This window comes from Mastigoproctus giganteus, chromosome 1 (genome assembly GCF_048544385.1).
Source record: "Mastigoproctus giganteus isolate SK-2022 chromosome 1, ASM4854438v1, whole genome shotgun sequence".
In the NCBI taxonomy this organism is placed as follows: Eukaryota; Metazoa; Arthropoda; class Arachnida; order Uropygi; family Thelyphonidae; genus Mastigoproctus; species Mastigoproctus giganteus.
This window is the reverse complement of record NC_143575.1, coordinates 63,429,238-63,452,295: the sequence shown is the minus strand read 5'-3', so window position 1 is coordinate 63,452,295 and position 23,058 is coordinate 63,429,238.

The following is a 23,058-nucleotide window of genomic DNA, read 5'->3' as shown; positions in this document are numbered from 1 at the left end:
TTCCTTCTTGTCCACAAGGGTTATGTCTATTCTGTTGTGCTGGATTGTCTTATCCGTTATTATGGCTCGGTACCAGTACAGCTTGTGGGTGTCTCTAGTACTGCCTAGGGTTTGTACTTGTAGTACGGTACACTTTCTTCGATCAGGGGATATTCATGTGTTGTGGCGGACCCCAGGGTTCCCCCAATTAGCCGCTATTGTACTCCTTGTGTTGAGGCTCACGCCAAGACCAACCATTTGTATGTAGTGTGTTGGGTGTGTAAATGTTATGATGTGTTCTGTTGTTATGTAGTCGGCCGGTACCTGACTCTTAGCAAGTGTGAAGCAGCAACAACCTGGTCACAGCGTCCCACCCCCATCCCCGCCACGTGGAGGCAGCCAGGATCTACTACCTTCATGCTAGTCTATACCGGAACAAAGTTCCAGGATAGGCAACGTTAGGAGAAAAGGAAAATGGGAAAAAATTAATAAATTATAAAAATAAAAATAATAATAATAATAAAAAAAATAAAATAAAATAAAATAGCTGGAAAAGTTAGGGGTGGTGGGGAAGGAAAGAAGTGCAGCGGGGGGTCAGAGAAGGGACCCGCCGTAATAAAAGGAAGTTAAGAGAAATTGGGAAAAGATAACTTCGATCAACTGGTATTTCCTTGCTAGTTCCTGATGTACGTATTATCCTGGCTACCTGGACGTGTCTATCAGTGTACTCATCACCTTGCATCCCGTGGTGATGTGTTGAATCGTTTTTGAGGTCAGGTAGCATCGTCCTCCATCCTCCCCATACCGAGTGGAAAAGGCCCGGGTTCCAATCCCATCGATGACGCGAGGAACTTTAATGGGCTTTTTTCACTCCGTGGCTGAGTTAGTCGGTCTCGGGCGTAGATAGATAGATAGCAAGGTTTTCCCCAGAAACTGGGTTTTTCATCCAGAAAACAGGCAAATCGATCATAGAACACACGCAGTTAACAGACATAAGACAGCACGGCATATGAATTTAATTATTCGGGTGGCTAAATATAATAGTTTGGTTTGGTTTGGTTTTTGTAGTTTCTGGTGTTGATTACCTGGTCTTGGATGGCTATGATCAATCCTTCAGTTTCGGGGAAGAATTTGTGTGATCTTGAAGGAGATCATTGTAGTGTCTGCCATGGAGTGTCTTCTCTGCCCATCTTTCTAGCTTCGTTTGTGCCTTCTGGTTGGTAGGGAACTCCTAGCTTAGGTTGAGTGAGGTATACCGCTTGTCTATCTTCCTCATGGCCTTGTTGAGTGTTTGAAAGGGTCTATCAGGCCCCTTCCTCCTTCTTTTAGAGCAATTGTCAGTCTCTCCATGGCTGACTTAGGGTGACGTTGGCGGCTCTTGGTCATCATGTCCTTGTCTTTCTCATGATATCCTCCAGCTCGGTGTTAGTCCAATCTATGACCCCGAAGGAGTATGTTAGTACTGGACTGTATAGTTATTTTTGGCTTTAACTGTGTTCCCTCCGTTCAGCTTTGCTTTCAGCAGGCTTCTGAGTCTCTGATGGTATTTTTCGGTAAGGCACACCTTAATTTCCTTGTGCTGTAACTGCTGAGCCTGCATCGTTCCCAAGTATTTGTAGGCCTCTCCTTCTGGCATGGCTTCGATCTCTTTACAAGTGTGCAGCTAGTAGTTTCAGTTCACTAATTTTTCCTGGTGAAATCTGTGGGTCTTGCATTTGTTTAGACCAAATTCCATCCTAATATCATTGCTGAATTCTTCGGTGATCCGGAGTAGTTGCTGGAGTTGCTTCTTGGTTCCCGCGTACAGCTTGATGCTATCCATGTACATCAGGTGGGTGAGGGTGTACCTTCCTTCCTTTCTTCTTTGAGGTTATATACGTTTTTGCTGCTGTTGAGCATGGTGGATAGCGGGTTAAGTGCTAGACAGAACCACAATGGGCTCAGGGCATCTCCCTGAAATATTCCTCTCTTGATGATGATTGGCCTGGTTGTGAGGTTCTCGACCTTAATGGTGGTACTCCATTTCGCCAACGTTTCTCCTAGGAAGTTTGTCACTATCAGATTGACTTTGTAGATGTTCAGCGCCTCTATTAGCCAGCTGGCACGGAGTCAAAGACCTTGCGGTAATCGATGTAGGCTGTGTACATATTGGGGTGCTTCTTGTAATCTTGCTATATACCCACAGCATCTATGGTTAATTTCTCCTTGCATCCTTTCTGCTGTTCGGCCATTATGTTCTGGTTCTCTAATTGGTCTGATATCTTCCCGGTTATGCAGCTGGTCAGGATCTTGTACATTGTTGGCAGGCAGGTGATTGGCCTGTATTTCCCTGAATTCTATGTATCTTCGTCTTTAGCCTTCTGATATGTGATTTCTTGAGTGAGAAACTGCGGGATTGTCTCTGGGTGCCTTATCATTCGGGTGGACTGCTCTGCCAGGTGTGTGTGTGTGTGTGTGTGTGTGTGTGTGTGTGTGTGTGTGTGTGTGTGTGTGTGTGTGTGTGTGTGCGTGCGTGCGTGCGTGCGTGCGTGCGTGCGTGCGTGCGTGCGTGCGTGCGTGCGTGTGTGTGTGTGTGTGTGTGTGTGTGTGTGTGTGTGTGTGTGTGTGTGTGTGTGTGTGTGTGTGTGTGTGTGTGAGAGAGAGAGAGAGAGAGAGAGAGAGAGAGAGAGAGAGAGAGAGAGAGAGAGAGAGCGAGCTTCTTTTACCAGTAGTTGTGGACGTTATCTATTCCTGGAGTTCACCAGTTGTGAGAGTTCTTGATCGCCTGTTTTACTTCTTCCCAAATCTCCCACTCTCTCATCTCTTGTATATTCTTGGTTTTCTTGCGTTCTAGTTCTATCCAGGGACCTCGGCTGTTATATCTTACTTCCCTCCTCTATATGTTGCTCCAAGAGCTCCTCAATCGTCTTCTGCTTGGATAGTGCATTCCTTTCTTTCCGTCTTCTCCGAAACTCCTGTAGAAGGCTCTTGGTCCTCATCGAAGATTCGGTTGTTTATTTTCCTCTGGGAGCTCTCTTTGTATCGACGTAGTCTCTTGCTGAGTGCGAGGAGGTTCAGCTTCAGTGTGTCCAAGTACTCTCCTATTCTCTGATTTTTGTCTTATGTTTGCTATGGATGTTGTCTCTCTTGAGGATGCTCTTCACTTTTCCAATCAATTTCTTACTCCTATTAACCCCGTTGCGCCAATTGGCCTACCTTGACTCTTAATTCTTCTATCTTATGCGGGCGCCTCCGTAGCCAGGTGGGAAGGAGCAGCAGTGCGTAGCACACGCTTCTTGATTAGACCGGGGTTCGAGCCCGTCACCACCAAATAAGGAGGATGCGGAAAGGTCAGGGAATGACCACCGCATATCCCGGAGCAATATGGCCTTAGTTGCTAATGCTCCTAAAAACCAAATAACAAACTAACTAACAAACTATCTTATGCTGAAGTCTTCTGTCCCAACTTGGCGGTTCCTTGTGTTTTCGTTCTTCTGCTGCTGGTCTCTCGTTTTTTCTTATATTAATCCTAGTAGCTGCTATGGCAGCACAATACACAGCTGTGTGGATGGCCTCCAGTGTTGCACCATTGCTGTCGAGGTAATACGGTATTATTTGCCGATTCAGGTGGTCTGTGAATCTGCACAAGGTTCTATTCGGCCTCTGCTTCGTTATCACGTGAGTCTTTGTGGGGTCCATTCCTTCGAATTCTGTTAGGGCTTTCTTCCACTCGTCCTCTATTCTGTTAGGGCCTTCTTCCACTGGATGTGAAAGAAGGCTCTGTGTAAATGGATTGACGCCCCGGGATGTTATTGCGGTGACGGAAAGCAGACCATCGGTCTCCAGCTTCGTTATTTCGTAGTATGCTTGCATGATGTACGTATTCATTTCGATGCTCCACTTCATGCATTTGCGATTTATTCCTTCCTGGGTGGTCACTAACGCATTTGCGCAGGAAACATTTCTATTTGGTGGGACTGGATGATCTTGCCCTTCTCTTGTGGTACATAAGGGGGACAGGGCCACTTGCTCCAGTGTCTTCCTTGGGAGACTATCTGTGATTTTTCGAACCGAACCCTGTGCCTAAAGAGTGAACGGGAGTGACTTTATCCTGTGCTACACTCGATGCAGTATGATTAATATTTCTCTGCGACGTCATCCATCTATGAGGTATGAGGTATGAGGTATGAGGTATATTGAGGGTCTAGCGCAGTGTTTCCCAACGTGGGTCCCACGCCCCACATGGGGGCAATTTGATTGTTCAGGGGGGCAATTCAAAAATTGCTCGTCTAGAGTTTAAAACAACCGCCTACTATGATTTAACTTGTACAAAAGAAGAATTGTTGGTATCTCAATTTTAAATAAGCATTCGTTAAATGTTGTACTTTCTATAGAGCTGCACTTGAAAGTTTGGAGTAATATCAACTACAGTTTGCTCGGAGAGTATTGCTTACTATGCCTAGTGAAGGAATAGTACATACTGTATTGGACGATTGCTTATGGCATATGCAATGTGCAAGCAAAGTGGTTGTCTACTGTAGCCTACCGCAAACTCAGCATGTTATATGAAATAGGTAATTCCTTTCATACAAACGCTCGTTTGGGCATCGTGACTGTACATTTGGATAGGTTTGACGATCTCAGATTAAAATAAAAATTACTTTGTCCACGCACAGAATTATTATTAATGAAGAACCGTGATATACAATGGTATGTATTTGTCATATATGTATTTCTGTGGTCTCAGTAAATAAGCAAATAAGTCCAAAAACTCGAATTTGCAGGAGAGGAAAAATAAACTTCACACTCTCATATAAACACGCATATATTCGAATATACAAATATTTATTACTCACGCTAAAACTACAATAACGAAGATAGCTGCGTGTCACATAATAGTAAATAATAAATACTTTATTATAGTGCACTTATCTCATTTTTGACAAATTAGACTTATCTGCTTGTTCACAGAGACCACAGATTTAATAGCCCGAATTCAGTAATTCGTGTGATTTATTCATTCAAAAAACGTACTAATAATTAATTTTGATATATTAAAATAAAATTAAATTAACTTTAATGCATAGTTTATTTTTAGTTTTTGATTTATCTTATATTTATTTCTTTCAGTTGCGCAGTAAAATGAGTAGTGCAAGTAAAAAAAAAGTTCGCCAGTATTCAGAGGAATACTTAAAATTTGGTTTCATACCCGCTATCCACGATCAAAGGTCACCTTTTTGTCTTTTATGCCAACAATGCTTGACCAACGAATCAATGAAGCGAGGTCGTCTTGAGGCGCATTTGAAGGCGAAACATAATGCTCATGTAAATTCAGATTTAGATTACTTTCAAACTTTAAAGAAGAATTTTGAAAAAAGAGCAACATTAAAGTCTCTGTTTATTGCTCATACTGCAACTGTCAATCGTACTCTTGAGGCTAGTTATGAAATTTCTTTACTCATTGCTAAATCTGGGAAAAATCATACTATAGGAGAGAATTTAATCAAACCATCAATATCAGCATTTCTTAAAACAGTTCTGGAAAAAGATGAGAAAGACGTGAAAGCTATGCCACTCAATAACAATACTGTTAGCAGAAGAATAGATGAAATGAGTGAAGATATTGAAATACAACTTGTTGGAAAGCTGAAAACAAGAAAATTCTCAGTGCAAATGGATGAATCAACTTTGAGAGACAGTGAAGCCGTACTGATAACTTATGTGAGATATATTGATAAAGGTAATTTTGCTGAAGAAATGTTATTCTGTAAATCATTAGAGAGCACCACTACCTCCAAAGATATATATAATAAGCTAAAAAATTACTTAGATGACAATAATATACCAATGAAAAATATAACATCTTGCGCTTCAGATGGTGCTCCTAATATGATGGGCAAGAAAAATGGCTGCTTAAAATTGATGAAAGATGAGAATCCAGAAATGCTTCTTGTGCATTGTGTTATTCATAGGGAAAACTTGGTAGCTAAAAATATTTCGCCTGTTCTTCATGAAGTACTAAAATCAGTTATAAAATGTGTCAATGCTATTAAAGCTAATGCCAAATGTGAGCGTCTCTTCAAGCTTTTTTGTGAAGAACAAAATGGAGACCATGTGAGACTTTTACTTCACACTGAAGTAAGGTGGCTCTCGAAAGGGAACTGCTTGAAAAGATTCATGGAACTATTTGATACTATTAGTGACTTTTTAAGTGACAAACCTGAAATGAAGCATCTGTTAACGGTCGATGGTAAAGCATTTGTGAGTTATTTAGCCGATATCTTTGAAAAACTAAATATATTAAATAAACAACTTCAAGGAACAAATAAAACTCTCGTCGATGCAAAAGCGAAGATATTTGGTTTCATTACATTTATTGAATTATGTCAAAAATATATTTGTAACAAAAATTTTGAACAGTTTCGTTGGCTGCAAAAATGTGAAGTGACTGATACCGCTGTACTTGTTATTGTCGATCATCTGAAAATTCTGTCCGCTGATTTAAAAGAAAGGTTTTCTGATTTAAAACAAATTGATTTTCCAACCTGGATGATGCAACCAATGTTAGTGGATTTGTCTGATGTATCAATGCAGAACCAAGAAGAACTCTCAGAAATGCAAAATGATGAGTCAGTTAAAACTTTATTCAATATAAAAGGAGCGATGGCATGGCTTTGTGATGAAACAGAAATTAAATACCCAAATTCAACCAACTTTGCAAGAGAGCTATTGTTACCGTTTCCATCTTCATATTTAGCTGAATGTGGATTTAGTGCCATAAATGATTTGTTCCTAAAGAAAAGAAATCGACTGGATATCACAAAACGGGGAGACTTGAGACTGAAGCTGACTAAATTGGAGCCCAATATAAAATCTCTCTGCGGCAAGCATCAAGCACAAGGGTCTCACTAAATTTAGTGCACTCATCTAGAAGTGACTTCACATGGAATGTTGAAATTATTAAACAATTAAATAATAATTACTAAAAATTAAAATATTATAAAAAAATCTTTCATATAAATTATTTTGTACTTGAATTTTAGTTGTCCATTATATGTTTTGAAAATTTACTTACTGTTTTTTTCTTAATAATTTCCTAATGATTTCTTCCTAAAACCTAAGTTTTGTGTCCTGAACAAGTTGTAATTAGGCTTCATTTAGGGAATAATTCAATTTTTGAATATAAAAAATATGTATATCGGTGTTTCCCAACGTTACATAGGGGGCATCAGAATTTTAGAAAGACTTAGGTGGGGCATGGTAAAAAAAAGGTTGGGAAACACTGGTCTAGCGGCTCCTGGGATTTCTCCCATCTCCGCGAATGTTCTATGTATCGGTGACAGTACCCTGTCAAAGCCAGAGATTTAGAAGTGTGTGGGTCATAGTGACATAGTGTGACATAGTGTTTTTTGACAAGCGGCACCGGTGCTTTCGCACAACTCCGCATTTGAATCTCTTGTGAAGTAAGACAGTACAGTACTGTCAAGGCCAGATAGCATATGTTAGTGTATGTTCATGTTTGCTTAGTGCGGGTTATGTTGTTCATCTGGCCGCTTAGCCTAGGGTCTGTGGAACACCACAGACTGCTAGTTACCGTCACTGGCACTGGGAGCCGGACCAGGTATGTGGAAAGAGAACTCTGGCTGGCCGACCCTGGGGTTAGCCTGAGCTTCCCAGGGAGGGCCGAGAAAAAAAAAAAAAATAAAAAATAATAAAATAAAATAAAAAAGAATAATAATAAAATAAAATAAAAAAGAATAATAATAAAATAAAATAAAAATAAAAATAATAAATAATAAATAATATAAAAAAAAATAAATAAAATAATAAAAAAAAAATTAATAAAAAAAAATAATAATAATAAAAAATAAATAAAAAAATGAAAAATAAAAAAATAAATAAATAAAATAAATATAAATAAAAAAATAAATAAAAAAATAAATAAAAAAAAAATTTTTTTTTTTTTTTTTTTTTTTTTTTTTGAAATAGGAGAAGGGGTGAGAGATTGACGAGAAGAAAGAAGGTAAGCAGAAGAGAGAGGGTGAGGTAGGGTGGGCTCCCCCCCTGGGGGAGCCCACCCTACCTCAGGAAGAAGAGAAAAGGTTGTGAGGTCAAGTGACCCACAAAGTCAGATTGCCTAATAGCATGATCCTGCATTTGAAAGTCAAATGCCAGCCCCACTCCCAGAGGAGTATTTATATGAGTTCCTGCACAAGTAGGAAAATCAGATATTGTCATACACCTTGAAGAGAAGAGGTGCCAGCAAGTGAGTGGGTCCCACAATGGGCAAGGGGCCCAGGGTCAACAATTTAATCTTCTTCATCCAAGGGTGACTTGTAGGCAATGAGCAGTGTCCCACACTGGGACTTGGATAATCTTCTCTTAGGGGATGAGAGGAGGCACATGGATTCATGAAACTCAAGGATTGCTTGGAGTTCTTGTGGCTATTGTAGAAAAGTCCTTTTTGGGTTCGTGGGTTTGTCAGATAGCTTCCTTTGTGAACGTCGAGAGATTCCTGTTAGGTCATGACAAAGATCAATATTCTGTTTGTGTTTTCTTTGATTCCATTCAGGATATGTTCTGTGAATTGAGTTTTGGGTTCATTATAAGATGGGGGTGCGTTGAACAGTTTGCTGTAGGTGAATTTGACGCATTTCAAATACAGTCTGGGCAAAAGTAGTGAAGGCTTTGTAGTTGGTTTCGTCAATTATGTAGAGGTGTTCCTGCCCACTGGGTATATTTCCAGTTTTGGTAATTAGGAGACTTCTGGGTAAATCATAAAGAGGGCAATTATACATGAGGTGAATCCAGTCTTCATTGTCACCGCATGTGCAGAGAGGAGAATCGGTGAGACCCAGGGCATGCAGCTTGGCCCGAAACGATCCATGACCAGTGAGGAAGAACGAGACGTGAAGGCCTGGTGAGTACCACGGAGGAGGTTTTGGTGCAGTTATCATAACTTGTGGAAGAAATCTTTTAGTTGTTTCACCTTTGGTTGTTTGCTCCCAAGATCTTTGCCAATGCTGGAAGAGCTTAGAGTAAATCTGTTTCATTTCGTTTTTTTGGATCATTAGCTAGATCAAGTGTTATATCCAGAATGGTGGTGGCAATTCCTCTCTTTATGCGGTATGCAAGGCCGCGACGAATAACCTCCAGGTCCAGAGGAAGAGTGCCTGCTAAGACCTGCAGGGCAGGATTACTGACCGTGCGGCATGCTCTAGTCACAGTGAGTAGGATATTGCGTTGAATTGTATGTAGCTTTGCTTTATTACGTGCAATGATGGCACGAGGGAACCATATGGCTGCACCATAGCACACAGCTGGTAAGAAGATGGTTATATAAAGTAGCATGAGAGTCCTCCTCTTCAAACCCCAGTCTGCTCTGCTAATTCTTACGATCATGGCAGTATAACGACGTATTTTATTGGAGAGGTAATTAAGATGAGGTAAGAATGTTAATCGGGAGTCAAAGGTTACTCCTAGATATTTTAGTTCTGTTTTGAGTTGCAATGTCTGCCCAGAGATTTTAATTTGGGGTGGTCTTCTTATGTCCAAGGATCCTTTGAGGAGGATTGTCTTCGTTTTTTCCCCAGAGATGACTAACTTGTGGTTGTTTGCCCAATTTTGGAGGATCGTTAAGGCAGGGGAGGCAATTTGCTCAAGCTGAGTTCTAGAATCAGCTTTGATAAGGAGGATGAGGTCATCTGCATAGGCCATGCAGTCCACAGGACCCAAATCCATAAGAAGAAATTCATCTAGTATCAAGTTCCAGAAGTAGGGCCCAAGAACCGAGCCCTGTGGACACCCTCTAACAACTGGTCGGGAGGTTTTCTGAAAATTTGTTTGAACAGTGACTGAGCGGTTGAAGAGGTAGTTCTGGAGACAGCGGTAGAGGTTGAGTGGAATATTGATTTGACGTAATCTCCTGACAATGCTGGGCCACCAGATGGAATCGAAGGCACCAGCAAAGTCAATGGAAATAGCCAGTAGATATTTTTCTGTGGTTGAGTTTGCTGTGTTGAGCAGATTGTTCATAGCATCTTCAGTGGAGCATCCTGGCTTAAAGCCATACTGCTTTGGAGAGTCTAAGCTGGCTGTCTGGTAGTAGGTGGATAATCTGGATTGAAGCAGCCGCTCCATTACCTTTCCCAAGACCGGGAGAAGAGCAATGGGGCGGTAAGATTTGGGTAGAGTAGGATCTTTATCTGGACCTTTTAGGATGAGTCGAAGCACTGCCTGTTTCCAAGAATCAGGGAAAATTCCTTTCGCAAGGCATTTGTTGAATAGTGCTAATAGGTGGTTTGGGAGATGTGTTGCTGCTTTCTTGATGACCTCAACCTCAATATTATCATGACCAGGGCATTTATTCATTTTTGTTCTGTCAAGTGCTTTGTTCATTTCCTCAGAGGTGAAAGGAGGTTCTATTTTATTGTTGGAGAAGGCCTGGTTGTCTTGTTTAATTTGCTTTTGTTCATCATTGAGGGGACTCTCATCTGTCTGAAGTAGGGCATTCAGAATATTATTCATAGATTCAGCCCATGTGTGTGTTGGATTGCCATCAGGAGTCAGGGTTGCATTTAACATCTCTCCCCTGGGCAGCTTGTTCATAACAATGCGATAAACGACCCCCCAAGGATCTGCGTTACCAGTGGTTGTCACAAGGTTCTGCCAAGACACTTTCTTTTTCTGCCGAATGAGGCTTGTGTAGTCGTTACGATATCTTCTATATGCTTCCCGTAGAGCCTGGACCTCAGCAGGAGGCCAGGAGTGCCTCGCTCTCTGGAAGGCTTTTCGGGCAGTGTGGACTTGCCGCCTTAGGTTTTCTAGTTCCCTGCACCACCAAGGGACAGCCTTTAGGTGCTTCTGACGTTTTTTCATAGTTCTCTCACATGCTTGTTGGAGTGTGCTTGTTAGGAGAGAGAGGTACTCCTGTGGATCAAGATGGTTTAGTTGGGATGTATCCATTTGTAGCTTTGATTTTATATTGTCCTTGAAGGCATTCCAGTCAGCTGTTTTGGTGGAGTATCTGATGATATCGTGGTAGGTGGGAGGAGTACTATCAAGTTGTCTAGATAGATGGAAGGAGATGGCCCTGTAGTCTGAGGTGGTCCAGGCCTCATGAACCATCCATGATGAGAACTTTTGTGCTATGGACCGTGTGGCGAGCGTAACGTCAATGTTGCTTTCCCACAGGGTATTGCTGAAGGTAGAAATGTGATGTGGTTTGTTAAGGACTTCAAATGGGGAAGATGAAAGGAAATCTTCTAATTGCTGTCCATTCTGGGAAACTATGTGGCCATCCACACGGCTATGCCACAAGCGAGATCTACAATTGGCATCCATCGTTACTAGGATTTTGCTGGAAGGTAAGAGAGTTATGACTGACTGGAGATATTCAATATATGTTGCGATATCAGTTCGTGGTCGGCAGTACAACGAGACTACGTGCAGAGAGCCTTGTTGGCAGATAATGTGTGCACAACACCAAAGGGGGTGCATAAGGAGTCGATCTTTGTGACTGTAATTGTTGTATTCCTAATAATGATGGCTGCCCATGGAGTATCTGTGGTTGTCTCAATGATCCTATAAGCGCGAGGGTAGCCCTGTACCCGTCCCTTGTGGGTGTAGGGCTCTTGAACGCAAAGGATATCAATTTCTTCTTCATCCATTTTCATTCTAATTTGTTCGACCACATTTCTAGCTCTTTGGGCATTCAGTTGGAGAATTTTGAGGACGTTGGTGGAATGTGTGGGTCATGAGTAGTGTTATATGTTGTGCCCATTGTTTATCCGGCTTATTGGCCGCCAGGCCCCTAATGGGACCAGACGTTGTCCATACCTCGCCACGTGGAGGCTAGCCGGGTGTTACCATTGAGTCAATTGTACTCTGGCAGGTCCTGCCACTTACTTTCCTGGGATTTTAGTGGCTAGGACCTTAAAAAAAAAAAAAAAAAAAAAAAATTGGAACGACCGCGGTTGATTTTAAATCACTTACATTAAAGCACTAATATGGGGTTTGACGCTGAAAGCCTGTTTCTGAAGTGCCTAAAAGGTTGGGCGAAATTTTTTGGTGTACAGTATTTAAATTTGGACGTGTAGGGCTATACGCTGTGCAAGAAAAAGTGCTGGGAGGGGAGAATGGAGGCTGGTGGGTGAAATAGGAAGAAGAGGGTCGATAGGGTAGGTGACCCCCAATTTTTCAGTGAGGCATGCCCATGCCCCACCAGAGGGAAGAAATGGTGTGGCAGGGAAGAGAGGCGACAGCAAGCCGTCACCTCCCTCCCCTGCCGGGTGTGGGAGTAAAAGAATTGCACTGCACAAGAGAGTGCAGAGCATAGAGCCAATATGGCTCCGTTGAGGCAGCAACTTGGAGTTTCTCTATCTTCGTTGGTCTTCTCTGTCATTGGTAGCCATATTTTTCCTCAGCTATGAACACTGGTCAGGTCCATTGTTGGTCTGTTAGCTATGGCTGTGGTTCTCTTCATCATGGGAAGATCCGCAGCTCCATGGGGTTATTCTTGCGATCGCTGGTTTTAGATGATTAGTAGTAAGCAGGTTCCTGGGCGAGGTTCTCCTTGAGTCCTCTCCACGCATATTCTGTGTTTTTTTTTTTTTTTTTTTTTTTATCTTCTGTAGATGGCTATCAATGTTTTAAGCCTACCAAATAGTTTTTGGGCATATTCCTTTAGCTCCCTGTATTCCTCAAGTGAGTCCAATAGATGTGATTCCAAGTTCTTGGGGAGGTAGTGTATTGCAGTGATCAGTCTGCACCTGAGGTCCTCATAATGGGTGCAATCATACATAATGTGCTCCCAGCACTCAAGCTCCCCACAGGCACATCTCGGATCCACCTCAATCCCCAGCGCTGCCAGCTTGGCTGTAAAGGCCCCGTGACCAGTCAATAAATAGGTGGTGTATAAGCCAGGTTGAAACCAAGTTGGGGGACTGGGGTACATCCTGTCGATGTTCGGAATGAATTTCCTGGTGATATTTCCCTTATTTGAGTTGGCCCAGCGCTCCTGCCAAACTTGCATCAGGTGTTTTTGCAGCCTTGTCTTTTCATTTTTTTGTGGTGCATTAACGTCCAGAGTATAGCCATGGTATGTACAAGGTATTCCTTTCTCTATGTGGTAGTTCATTCCCCTACGCATGATCTCTAAGTCAAGGGGAAGAGCTCCGGCCAAGACCTGCAGCGCGTGGGTACTGGTTGTCCTACAAGCACGTGTAACTGTCAGTAGGATTGTTCTTTGCGTTGCATCAAGGATGCGTCGGTTTACTACAGTTCCTGTTTTGGAAAACCATATTGCTGAGGCGTAAGTGATGATCGGTAGGAAGGTTGTTTTATAAAACAATGACAGGGTGCGTTGGTTTAACCCCCAGTCCCGCTTGACGATCCTAGCCACCAATCCAGAGTATCTTTTGATTTTGGCTCTGATATAAGTTAGATGGTGTTTAAAAGTAAGATTACCATCCAGTATAACTCCTAAATATTTTAACTGGGTCACTAATTTTATTGTGGTAGATCCCACCTTTATTTGTGGCGGTCTACGTATATCAAGCTTGCCTTTTAGCAGGACGGAGGACGTCTTTGTTGTTGATATCGTCAGGCAGTGGGTGCTGGTCCAGTTTTGCAATATCAGCATTGCCTGATTGGCCTTTTCCTCTAGCTGGGCCCGGCTATCTGCAGCAATGGTGAGGACCAAATCATCAGCAAAGGCCTGGGAGCGCACATCACCAAGGTGCAAAGCCAAGAACCCATCCAGGTGGACCTGTTAGCTTCCGCTTATGTCCAGTGTTAGTTGTCGGGAGTGACGCCAGATGGCGCGACAATCTGCCGTAGTCGCCACTCTGACCTTGGGATATGTAGGTCCATTGAAACAACTTTCACTATGTTTACTTATTTATTAATTTTTATTACTATTGATTTTATTTATTATTATTATTCTAATTTATTACTATTATTATACTGGCCTCCCAGCGTGATGGAGACGCGTTCGCTTCCACCAAGGCGGTACTCGAGTCCGGGTTCATCGGGTTGGTTCAGTTCAGTTTCATAACCACTGGACCATCGCGCCCCCTTTATTATTATTGCTCTTATATTATTTCTTCCTGATTGGGTGTTCCGCCTCGTGGACGGGTATTGCTGCCAAATACGCAGAGTGGTTGTTGTTATATCTAGTGTTACTCTTTGTCGAGGAATTCTGACTATCCTACAGGGGTTCAGGACTGCGACTTTCTGGAGTTCCTTGTAGGTGTTCGCTGGGAGACCAAATGCTGCTAGGCTGTTATATAGGATCTTTGGCATTATACCTGTAGTTGACACGATAATTGGGATGGTCGTTACTTGTTGCTTATTATTATTATTATTGCTGCACCAGCCAAAAAAAATTCCCGAGTTACCCTGAGAGAGAAAGAAATTAAGAGAAGAATGATGACATTCAGGACCCTGGGTGTGCCAAGCCCATACTCACCAGGTGTGAGCCCCTGGGATTGTAAAAGCCTTTCTTTTTTATATAAAATATAAGAGCAGATCGTGATAATAATTTAATAGTAATTATGTTTATAATTTAATATTTTAATTAGTTCAGAAATATCATTTAATATTCTAATATAAGTGTAATTTAATTGTATTTATGAAAACGCAGGCTCATTTCTGATATTTGACCATAGGTGTCAAAATTACTAGTTATGATTCTGAAAGGATTTCATTCCTATCAATAGTTACAGTTCTGCTTTTGTATATGCATCCCTCGCAGATGACACAGTGGTTACTTACTTCATCGCTCACCATCCATACTTTGTGAAGAAAGCTTAGGTTAAAATTCGGTGTAGAAGGGAGAAATGTTTATTGCCTTTTTTAACTTTGGCCGAATTAGTCGGTCTCAGAGAATAGCTGCACAGTTTTACACCCAGGAAATTGAATTTTTCATCTGTAAAAACAACCATTAAACCTTGAGAGAGAGAGCATTTACTCATAGCTTAATTGTCTTGCGAAAAACAAACAACAACGATATCTAGAGCATCAGACCTCTGTCGCGATCCCTTTCTTAATGTTTGAATTCACTTCTGGTTTCTCTGTTTATTACGATAATAATGTAACAAGAATCAGATTCAAGTTATATTTTCACCGCAAACTGATTCTTGAATTATCATTACCATCCATATTGTTGGGCAATAGGTGGCGCAGTAGTGAACTTCTCAGTTCATTCTTCGTCTGCTGCTGTTTTTTTTTTATCAGTGTATTAGCCGTTAATTTTATGCTGCTTAGAGGTTTTTTTAAACTACATTTTGTTAAAATGTGTTACATTCATATGATAAGTCTCAGCTTTTACCGCTTCAAAGTGTTCGTCAGGTAATTCATTATTCAGCTTTTTCTTTTAAACTGAAATGTTTATGTTCAAATTTTATAAAGGTAAAAAGAAGAAAGAACATGCGCTCGTCGTATGCTTTTATCAAATTGTGTATTTTTTGGTAATTAATATCCGTTATTTTTATTTATTTATTTATTATTATTATTTTAATTAGAATGTCCATGTTTCAGAAAATGTTATTATTTTAAGTAATTTTTTTTTGTAGCGTTCAGTAATTGTTTTCAGTAGTTATGTTAAATATATCATTTAATTAATATCCTTTCTTTTAATGATTTTAGTTTTTAAGCCTTTTCTGAAACTTTGACGTTAGTTACGATTAGTCGAACGTTTAACTTGTGCTTTTATCAAACTTTTAGGGTAGGGTAACGCACGCGATGGTGGATCCTTTATTATTCTTGCATATTCAGATCGTTGCATTACAGTTTTATAAAATTACTTTTTCACTTACTGTATTGTGGTTTCGAAGCCCTAGGAATTAAAATAAAATATGCTCAGTAATTATTTTTATCGTGTATTATTTTGCGCCTTTGGTACTTAATGAAACAGTAAATAATTTTATTCATGATGGTGTTCTAAATATTAAATTTCAAGTTATTGGCGACTTCAATTTAGACAAAATTCATTATATTTTATGGGCTGAACCGGTTTCTCAATTTGCTTCTGTGGACTGTAATTTGGTTTCTTCCCTTCCGACATTCTGGATAGATTCTGTGTAGGTAGAAAGTTCTGCCTTTCTAAAATCTTTTGCCGACCCCTGCTAGAGCAGGGGTCGGCAACCTGCGGCTCTTTAACTTTTGGCCCACATGAAGCAAAGTTTTAAATGGAGTTAGAGGACTTAAAGATCAAGGACATGTGGAGTGCAAGACTAAAATGCCTTAAAACTGAAATTGAGGATTTGGAAAGGCAAAAGGCTGCCCTTGCAATTCTACATAAATGGATGCCCATAGACGAGTTGAAAAAGCAAGACCAAATTGTGTTCGATGCGTGGTGTAGCTTATTGGACACGTATATAAATTTGAAAATATTTGCGTTTGGACTTCCCTGTTTTTGGTTCGACGAATTTCTGCGGGAAAATATTTTCGAACATGAACTACATATTAAAAATAAATCATGAAACCGTCTGAACAATGCGAGTCTCTCAGCATGCTGAAAGATGAAAATTACGGCATACTTCCCTGACGTTGAGAGACTTGCTCAAGAAGTACCTTCCCACTCTATTCCATTTCTTAAAAAAACTCCCCCAGCTTGAGCTGAAGTGCGGCTCTTCGGATTATCTTTTTTTTAATTAGATCAAAAATAGCTGTTCACTCAAAACGATTGCCGACCCCTACTCTAGAAATTAACTCTGGTTTAGCATTTGTTTCTGTTTATACCTCCCCCCCCCACATTTTCCTATTCGGTCGACTTGGTGTCTGTTTGTCATGCGCACTAGGTCGCTCGGTCTTCGTGTCTCAAGTTTTGTAGTCGATATATGTATAAACAGTTTTGGTTATTCGATTATTTGATATCTATAATTCCTTGCTAATGGTTTTTTTTTTTTGTATTTCTCGTTGGCTATCTTTATTTCAACATTATTATTATTATTATTAGCTGAATGGTGTAAGGAAGCCTGAGGCTTATGCTGCACCAGCCAAAAAAAAAAAAAAAAAAGAGTTACCTTGAGAGAGAGAGTGAGTCAGTCAGTCAGTCAGTCAGAAGTCGAAGGGAATCACCACGACAGAGAAGAATCATGATATCCAGCTCAGGACCCTGGGTATGCCAAGCCCATACGCACCAGATTTGAGCTCCTGGGGATAATAGTTTCATTTGTCAGTAATTTCTTTCGAGTTATTTTAATCAATGGTGGAATGCTAATTTGTCTTTACAATTTCAAACCACGCAACGAGCCTATGTGGCCTCCCCTTCAACCTCACTGTACGCCAATTTCTATTAGGCTATTTTTATAGATCCATTAATGCAGTCGCTGATTTTGCGGACGTTGATATTCGTAAAGGAAAGCGCGTGTTCTTTCAGTGTGCCTCCGTTCTGCTGCTGAATTTGAATATTGCAAAATGGACTCATCATGTTACTAAACTTAATGTACAGCCTTCTGGTGATGTGATTATTCTTTTCCTAACAGTAAAACAAGAAGTGGGTCGTGTTCTCCTCTTGCAAATTTCATTATCCAAAAACATGATCTATTTACCATCATTTATAAATTGCCTTTGAACGCTGCTAAAGGGTTCAAAGGCAATTTATAAATGATGTTAAATTTATATATGGTGTTAAACTGTTATATGACATACACAGCTGTGTAATAAACATTACAAGCTGTTATAGATGTTCTTGATTTCTTCAATTCCGCAGTTAACTAAACAACATGTACCCCCCAACCGGCCCTTGTACAGAATTGATTGTTCCAATTCAGATTCATGGTAATCGCTCATTGTCAATAAAGAATGACAGTTATTCGCTAAAGAATAGATCTGTAGAATTCTCCTGCTCTACTCATCTGTGAAATTCATAGTGCATGGAAGCATAGTGCACGAATTCATAGTGAATGGCTTAAAATCTCTACCTCATTGGGTCAAATTCATCTGTTGTCTCTACCGTTCTCCCAATTTCACTAATCACTTGGAGTTCTTTGACTTCCTCTTTTTGCAACTTGACTTTCTCCAGTCCGACTTTCCTAACAGTGAGGTAATTTTCCTTGGTGATTTTAATGTTCACAACTCCAGCTGGCTTCCGTTTTCTAGTCACACCGAGGTTGTTGTTGTTTGGTTTTTAGGAGCATTAGCAGCTTAGGCCATATTACTCCGGGATATGCGGTGGTCATTCCCTGACCTTTCCGCATCATCCATATTTGGTGGTGACGGGCTCGAACCCCGGTCTAATCAAGAAGCGTGTGCTACGCACTGCTGCTCCTTCCCACCTGGCTACGGAGGCGCCAGTCACACCGACCCAGCAGGTCGAGATGCTGAGGCTTTTGCAATTACTAATGACCTTGCACAGATTGTTCATTTACCTACAAGAATACCGGACAATCCTAATCATACAGCCAATGCGCTTGATCTTTTTCTCACAAACAACCCTTCTAAGTACACGGTCGAAGTGCGAGTTCCTTTAGGCACTTCAGATCACAACTTGGTGATTCGCTTCTCCAATGGAACCTTTATCTCATGGCTATTCCCAACCTCGTGTTATTTGGCATTACAAGAATGCAAAATGGGATGACCTGCGAGACTTCTTTTCTTCTTTTCCTTGGTCGGATTACTTTTTCAAAAATTCTGATGTCAACGTCTGCTCAGATCGTGTCAGTGAAATTATTCTTGCAGGAATGGAATCCTTTATCCCACACTCCACTTTAAAATCTCGTCCTTTATCTAAACCTTGGTTTTCCAATAAATGTGCTAAGGCTGTTCAAGAGAAGAATGTTGCATATCGTAATTGGCTTGTTTCTAATTCTCCAGTTTCATTTTCTGCCTACACCAAAGCTCGCAACAATTGTAAAGCAGTTATTAATCAGTCCAAACTAGAGTTTGAACAGGCTAAGAGTAGAAAACTTGCTTCTTGCCTTAATGGTAGCCGAGCATTCTGGTCTCTTGCCAAAGCTATTGGCCGCAACTTTTGCTCATCTCTGCTCCCACCTCTGCCCAAACCAGATGGTTCTGTTGTCACTTCAGCCAAGGCTAAAGCTGACCTGCTAGCATCCCAATTTTCTTCCAACTCATATATTAATGATCTTGGAAAAACACCTCCCACCATTCCCAACATGCTTCATTCAATGCCTCCTGTGGTATTCCGTCAAAAGGATGTCAGAAGGATTTTGACGAATCTTGATGCTAAGAAAGCTCCAGGTCCCGATGGTATTTCTCCACTTGTTCTCAAAACCTGTGTTCCTGAACTTACTCCTATTCTTTGCCGCCTTTTTTCACTTTCTTATTCCAAAGGTGTTTTTCCTACTGTTTGGAAATTTGCTCACATACATATCCAGCCAGTTCCTAAAAAGGGTGACAAATCCCCCCCATCCAATTATCGTCCCATTGCAATTACTTCTACTCTTTCTAAAGTAATGGAGAAATCAATTAACCGCCAACATTTAAACCACCTAGAAACCTTCAATCTGATCAACGATCGCCAGTATGGATTCCGTCAGTGTCGATCCACTGGTGATATTCTGGCTTATGTTACCCATTTATGGACTAATTCAATGGAACGGTTCGGTGAAACACTAGTAATTGCTCTTGACATCTCAAAAGCTTTCGATCGTGTTTGGCATAAAGGTCTTCTAAACAAGCTTCCATCTTATGGTTTGCCAACTGTTTTTAGTAATGGTTATCCAGTTTTCTCTCTGATCGCTTACTGAGGGTGATGGTAGATGGCTCTCTGTCTTTAACTTCTCCACTAATGCCGGTGTCCCCCAAGGTTCAGTTCTTTCCCCCACTCTTTTCCTCTTTTATATTTATGACCTTCTTCCATTGACTGGAAATCCTATCCATAGTTTTGCCGATGATGGCACATTGCATTCCACTGTCCATTTTGAGAAACTTTGTCCTGCTCAATCAGCTCCAATTTCTCGAAAATCTGCTACCAATTCCTTAAACGCCGATCTTCAGGTAATTCTCCAGTGGGGCAAAGACAACTTAGTTGATTTCAATCCTTCTAAAACTCTCTCGTCTTATATCTCGCAAAAAGGATTCTTCTGCTCCTATGCTTATCTTTAGTGACACTCCGATTTCTAGGCAAAATGATATCTCTTTTGGGGATTACCCTGACTTCTAATCTCTCTCTCTTGGCACAAGCACATCACAAATATTGCTTCCTCTGCATCTAAAAAACTTGGTTTTCTCTTTCGCTGTCAAACAGCTTCCAAACAGCTGCTCACTCTGTATAAATCGCAAATCCGCCCTGCCATGGAATATTGTTCCGACATCTGTGGTTGGTGACCCCAAAACTTCTCTCAGGCTTCTTGACTCCATTCAGAAGAGGGCAGTTAGGTTAATTAATGATTCATCTCTAACAGTCTCTCCACTCGCTCTCTCATAAACTTATTGTTTCTGCTGCATGCCTCTTCTACAGATACTTCCACAAACAAGACTGTTTCTTCGCAGGCTATAAACAATGCATTTTATATCCTTTTTATTGTATATGCATCTGTACTGTAATATTGAAAGACTGCATGAAGATAAGCTCAGAAGGCCTGAATGAGTTATCGGAAAAATTAATAAATGAAGCGATTGATACATTTATACATAAATTTATATTTATGCATATAATGCATAAAGATTAATATACAGATTGGTTTGTAATACATATACATATGTTGCAAATATTAAATAATATTAAAAAATATACTACAGTACATGTACCCACCCAAAGTTTTCAACCCCCTCCATGCATGTACCCCGAAGTTTACATTCTGCAGCAAAATCTTCAGGCTTCCTTGCACCATATAGCTAATAATAATAATTGACCAGGGTTCAAGTACCGCCTTGGCGGAAGCGAACGCAGCTCCATCACGCTGGGAGACCGGTATACGAATAGTAATAAATTAAATAGTAATAAAAATTAATAACTAAATAAACATCATATATAAACACCTACCCCAAGGTCGGAGTGGCGGATAAGACAGTGTCGCCATCTGGTGTCACTCACAAGAACTACCACTGTACATAAGCAGAAGCTAAAAAGGTCCACGTGCATAGATGGTTGATGTTGCAGAGAAATATTAATCATACAGCATCGAGTGTGGCGCAGGATAAAGTCACTCGCATTCAGCCCCTAGGCAGAGGGATCGGTTCGAAAAATCACACTGTTTCCCGAGGACGACAGTGGAGTAAGTGGCGCTGTTCCCGTATGACTACCACAAGAGAAGTGCAAGACCATCCAGCACCACCAACCGGAAGTACTTCCTGCGCAACTGTGCTAGTGACCACCCAGGAAAGAGGAAAACGCCAACGCATGAAGTGGAGCATCGAAATGAATACATACATCATGCAAGCATACTACGAAATAACGAAGCTCGAGCCCGATATGACAATACAAGACTACGCCGATACAAAGAGCTCCCAGAGGAAAATAAACAACCGAATATTTTATTAGGACCAAAGAGGCTGCTACAGGAGTCTCGGAGAAGACGGGAAAGGAGGGAACGGATCACCCGAGCAGAAGACGATTGAGGAGTTCTGGGAAAACATATGGAGCAGGGAAGTAAGACATAACAGCCGAGCCCTCTGGATGGAACTAGAACACAAGAAAACCAAGGACGTAGAAGAAATGAGAGAGTGGGAGATTCGGGAAGAAGAAGAAGTAAAACAGACGATCAAGAACTCTCACAACTGGCGAACTCCAGGAATAGATAACGTCCACAACTACTGGTACAAGAAGCTCATTTGAACACACAAGCACCTGGTAGAGCAGTTCACCAGAATGATAAGGCACCCAGAGACAATGCCGAAGTTTCTCACTCAAGGAATCGCATATCAGAAGCCTAAAGACGAAGATACAAGAAATTCGGCGAAATATAGGCCAATCACCTGCCTCCCAACAATGTACAAGATCCTGACCAGCTGCATAAACAGGAAGATTCAGACCACTTGGAGAGCCAGAACATAATAGCCGAAAAGCAAGAATGATGCAAGGAGCAATTAACCATAGATGCCATGGTTATGGAGCAAGCCTACAAGAAGTGCCGCAACATGTACACAGCCGTTATTTATTTTTATTATTATTTTTTTTTTTTGTAACTTCATTTAACTGTACCTTACAATTTTTTCCTTTGTTTGTATGTGGAAGTATAAGAAAGCCTTATTAGTCAGCAGCGAGACTATCACCCCGCCAGGTGTCGTAGGCCTCTGGGAGCTCCAGGAGTCGGAGGTTCGACTTGTGTTTTGGTACAGTTGTATATGTCGTGCCGCTCGGTTATCTGGCTGCGGGGGCGGGGGTTTGTTAGATTTACAATTCGCTACTGTGCCACTTCAAATTTCTCTACAAGTTTTTTTTTTTTTTTTTTAAATCTGTTATATGGCGAATGTTGGTGCTTGTATTACAAATCAATTTTTCCAAAAATAATCAAGATTACCAATCCATCGTGAACAGATTTTCATCTCAGAAACACAAATTCAAATTATTATAATTACCCCCCCCCCCCATCGTAATATCTTACATATACCCATATATGTATTATGACTGTAAATTGTGTGTTCGCTGGTCGATTTGCCTGTTTTGCTGACGAAAAAAACCTTGCTATCTATGCCTGAGACCGACTAATTCAGCCACGGAGTGAAAAAATCCCACTAAAGTTCCTGGCATCATCGACGTGATTCGAACCCGGGCTTTTTCCACCCGGTGTGGAGAGGACGGTGACGATTCTACTGTGCTACCCACGCAGCGTCATAGAAGAAACACAGCCGAAAGTAAAGCAGCTGTTATAACCTTCAGTGTCTCAAACGATTTTACGGATCGCCGTTTGGTATGAACACCCAGGGGTGGGCTGTCCCGATGATGCACGGGGTGCACTCGGGCGACAACGTTCAAGGGGCGCCTGAAAACCTGAAACTTACATACACATAATCGTATTATGAATAAACTTTTAAAGGGGGCGCCAAATTTCAAGTGGCACCCGGATCCCACATACCCTAGGACCCCCACCCCCTGTGAACACCTGCATCCTAATTGTAACAACCTGGCGTGAGTTTGGTCTGAAGAGACCATAATATAACCCCAGGGGCTCACATCTGGTGAGTATGGGC